Genomic DNA, 4,929 nt, shown 5'->3' with positions numbered 1-4,929 from the left:
TGTATTCAGACAGTCAAGGGTCATCAGATATGAGAAATATGAAACAAAGTGAACAAAACAACCAGAAAGAAAAGAAACAAGAAACAAACTTTGCAGAGAGAAGAAAACTTTTAAAAGGATTACTTATATCTTCTGAGAGATAATATATTGTATCCATGAAACTAGAACAATATGGTACGAGGAAAGAACATTCGGAATACACAAAAAGTTGAAGAGCCGTTGGCAATAATATAAAAATTCAATACGAGTTTGGAAAGCATCTCAGAAAGTAGACCAAAAAGTATAAATATGAAGGCAAAAATAATCCATTCCGAAGATACTAATCTGAATAATCTGTGTTAATTTTGCAGAAGAAAATTGAAGTAACTAAAATCATTTGCTGAGGTATACTTATGAGTTCCTAAGCTTTACAAAATTTGTTTTAAGTTTTCGTTGTTTTTCTTATTTATAATTTAGTTTTCTTGAAGTCATGATGAAATGTAGATAGTTTAAGAGGCATATAGGTCTATAAGACTTATGGAAAAGACCAACAGCTGTCCCTCTCTTCTGTTCCTGTGGCCACAAACATAAGATGGAAAAACAGAAAGGAAGACATCAGCAACAAAATAATTTCCAGAATCTTCCCCAAAATTGAAAAAGCTTGAATTTCCAATTTGAAAGAACTTATCACAAAGAAGGAAGATAGAGCTGCATCAAGCCAGTTTTACATTACTTAGGTCAAATAAAAGTTCTCTCTGAAGAGAAAGAGATGAAACAGCAACAGCAAAAACTCAGCTTTTACATAAAGGATAATGAATGGCTGTGGTATTTTATTTTTCCACAGCAATGCTGGAAGCTAGAAAACAATAGAACAATGTGATCAAAATTCGAAGGAAGGCCAGGCACAGTGACTCACGCCTGTAATCCCAGCACTTTAGAAGGCCGAGGTAGGTGGATCACCTGGGGTGAGGCGTTCGAGACCAGCCTGGCCAACAGAGTGAAACCCCGTCTCTACTAAAAAATCACAAAATTAGCCAGGCGTGGTGGCTCATGCCTGTAATCCTAGCTACTCAGGAGGCTGAGGCAGGAGAATCGGTTGAACCCAGGAGGCAGAGGTTGTAGTGAGCCAAGAACGTGCCATTGCACTCCAGCCTGGGAGACAGAGAAAGACTCTGTCTCATATATATATATATATATATATAAATGTATTTTTTAAAAGAACATATATATATATTTTAAGTATATATATATTATATATAGTCTTAAAAATTTTACCTCCCATGCCCTCTTTCTGGGGCAACTACTAGGGTATGTGGTCACTAAGAAAGATGGTAAACCAAGGAAGAGGAATATATAAGGCAACAGGGGAACCAAGTCAAGAAGGTGGCAAAAAAAAAAAAAAAAACCCGAGATGGTGGCAAAGGGAGATTATAGGATGAGAGTGTTCAACAGGCCTAGGGAGCAAGCTGTCTATATTTAAGCAGATCAGAGGTTTATTAAGAGATATTTCGGGGAGGGTTTGCATTGGGAGTTATACCTGATGTAAATGACGAGTTGATGGGTGCTGACGAGTTGATGGGTGCAGCACAGCAACATGGCACAAGTATACATATGTAACAAACCTGCACGTTATGCACATGTACCCTAGAACTTAAAGTATAATAATAATTTAAAAAAAGAGATATTTCTGTTTAAAAAGATAAAACTGATGGAATATCTAATGTATTCAAATTTATTGAGAGAAGGAATGAAGAAAAGTCTGGAAGCAAAAGTATGTGTAAATACATAGAAAACTAAGGAAACAAAAGAAACAAGAAAAGTATTTATTCCAGGGGAAGCACAGTTACGCAGTAAAGAAAAAGTTGTCATAGTGAGTAGTGAGTAGAGGTGGAGAGAGGGATATCTAGATAGACAGATGATAGATAGATAGATAGATGATACATTTTATGTAATCACAATCTAAATTCCACCAAGTTGTTTCATAGAAATTGGAAACCTTATTGTAAAATTTATATGAAATTATAAAGTATCTAAAATAACCACATGAGGCTCTCCTAGTCTGCCACAGGCCAACCTGACAGGTGCTTTGTCCTAGCTCTTTCCTGCATTTTGCTAATGGCCCCTGAGAGCACCCACCCTGGCAGCTCTCACTGAGAACTCTCTACAGGCCCAGAGGAACAAAAGTGGCTCCAAACCCAGCACATGTACTTTGAATGAAATTAAAGCATTTAATATGAAGCAAGGGAGCAGATAGTGCCAAATAGCAAGTAGTAGCTGGTACATATTTGGTGAGTAGGGAAGCACTTCCTTCTCCTACTGGTGCCGAGATGGAAGAAATTAGTGAATTTCAGTATGAAATGGAATACAATAAAGATATTAGTCAGCAAATGAGGGTCCCAGAAAAATTAAGTCAGCATCATCAAATGGTGACTTGGAACAAGAATTCCAAGAAGGAGTTCTAAATGCTAATGTGATGATGCAGGTTCTAGAGAGGATTGTTACAGCAGAGAACAACGGAGACATTCTGTTTTGAACACCAATGCATCTTGATCTTATTCAGTCAACTCCCTTTAAACCTCTGGCACTAAAACCACCACTTCATGTACTTCAAGTGGAAGACCACCAGATTTTCAGGATTTAGAAAGACCTCCTTCAACCCTTCAAAATGAAGAAATCTGTGTGGTTGGCAAGCTAAAAAGAGACTGCTCTTTGAGTGAAAATGTTGTTGGCCAAAATAGACAGTTGATCAGGAGTTATTTCATCGTGACACCATCACCATAAGAAGCTTGGATCTGTCTTCCCAAGATGTTACCCGAAAATAGAACTAATCTTTCCTCTGTTCATGGCATTCTGTCATTTATCCAGTCTTCCACTCGTAGGGCTTACCAGCATATCGTGAATGAGATGGGTGAAAATCGCAGACCTGTGCAGAATGGCAGGTCTGCTGCTACCACTTCTAATCTGCATCGTGACAACATCAGGTATGGCACTTCAAACCTAGATACAAGTGAAGGAACTTTGGATGACGTGACTGGTGCAGGTGCAGCTTCGTTAAGACGACAGATAATCAAACTAAATAGACGCTTACAACATCTAGAAGAGGAGAACAAAGAACGTGCCAAGAGAGAAATGGTCATGTATTCAATTACCATAGGATTCTGGCTGCTTAATACCTGGCTCTGGTTTCGCCGCTAGAGGTAACTTCAGCTCTTAAACATACGGCCTCAACAGCTAGAAATATAGAGAACTTGCAAACTTCTTTGTTTCTGTCTTTGCATTTTATGCCGTTATATAGTCCATGCCCCAGTGATGTGTTTCTTCCAGAGAGAAGGGGGAAGGACCTGTATTGTCAGAGGAAAGGTATATTCTGTCACTCAGCTGTATTCACTTTTAACCAGTTCTGCAGTAATACCTACTTAAAATTCTCCCTTTGCATGTTTTGTAAGTAGGCTCTAGTTTGTTAGGATTTTTTTAAAAGGAATTGATTTTTTGCCTCATCAGCCTGCACAACTAACTTTTTGAATGGGAGAACGAGTGCATAGAGAATGGATTTCGGAAAGTATCTTTAAAAAGAAAAACAATGTTTTATTCTGTTTTTCAAAGACTAATAGATTAAACGATTTTGTTAATAGATGGTTTTGCATCTACATTTCAACATTAACACTTTTGAAGTCATGGTCTGGTGTCAAATTTAAGTAAATCAAACCACCTAATATTTCATGATCACCTTCATTAAGCACGTGTACAGGTTAAATTAATTCATAACATTTCAGCAGTTTATCTAATACATGTGCAATAAGTGTGTTCTTATTTTCATTTTGGTCTTGCAGTTGGTTTTCTATAAAGTGCATTTTTACTAAGTCCATGTGTGAATAATTTTTAAAACTACAGCATTAAGTACAAATGTGGTATATTTAATAAACTGTCAACCAAAAAATAAAACCAAATAAGGTTTGAAAAAGAAGAATAAAGTTGATGGACTTAAACTACTGACTTCAAGTCTTATTATAAAACTTTAGTCTTTAGTAATCAAGATTGTGTGATATTGGCATGAGGATAGACATACCTATCAACAGAATAGAAATAGACCCATGCATATATGGTTAATTTATTTTCTTAAAAGAGAGCAATGTAATTAAGTAGGAATAGGATAGTCTTTTCAGGAAATGGTGCTGAAAAAAAATTAGAAATCTACATGCAAATAAAAAGAATCTCAACCCTTATTTTATACCATACACAAAAATTAATTAGAAATGCATCATAAACCTCAAATAAAAGCTAAAATTATGAATAGTCTATAAGGAGACAAAAGAAAAGATTTCCTTAATAAGGAAATATAAAAAGCATGATACTCTTAAAAGTAAAACAATTAAAAAATGCAGTATAGATACAAAATGGAATACAATTCAGCCTTTAAAAGAGGGAAATTGTGTCATTTTCAACAGTATAGATAAACCTGGAGGACGTTATGTTAAGTGAAATAAGCAAGGCACAGAAAGACAAATACCACATGGTCTCACTTACAAGTCAATCTAAAAGACGTGAACTCACAGAAGTAGAGAGCAGAATGATGGTTACAAGAGGCTCAGAATGGGAGTGGATGAGAAAATGAAAGAAGCTTATCAAAATTTCACTTAGACAGGAGGAATAAGCTTTAGTAATCTATTGTACAGAATGGTGACTATAATAAATAATAATATACTGCATATTTAAAAATAGCCATAATAGTGGATTTTAAATGTTTTCACCACGGAAAGGTAAGTATGTGAGGTGTAGGGTTGTTAATTAGCTTAATTTAATCATTGCACATTGTAAACATATACCAAAACACCACATTGAATCACATATATACAATTATTAGTCAATTAAAAATAAATTTTAAAAAAATCTAAAGAATAAAAAAAGTAGGCCAGGCGTGGTGGCTCAAGCCTGTAATCCCAGCACTTTGGG

General features: G+C 35.7%; 1 pseudogene; it reads left to right on the top strand.

Annotated features, from left to right (window-relative positions):
- The first annotated feature begins 2,306 nt into the window (after positions 1-2,306).
- On the top strand, positions 2,307-3,174 carry LOC112616436 (annotated as a pseudogene).
- Positions 3,175-4,929: the final 1,755 nt, after the last annotated feature.

The sequence above is a fragment of the Theropithecus gelada genome, chromosome X, assembly GCF_003255815.1.
Source record: "Theropithecus gelada isolate Dixy chromosome X, Tgel_1.0, whole genome shotgun sequence".
Lineage (NCBI taxonomy): Eukaryota > Metazoa > Chordata > Mammalia > Primates > Cercopithecidae > Theropithecus > Theropithecus gelada.
The sequence above is the reverse complement of the archived record's forward strand: the minus strand, read 5'-3'. Positions and strand labels throughout refer to the sequence as shown.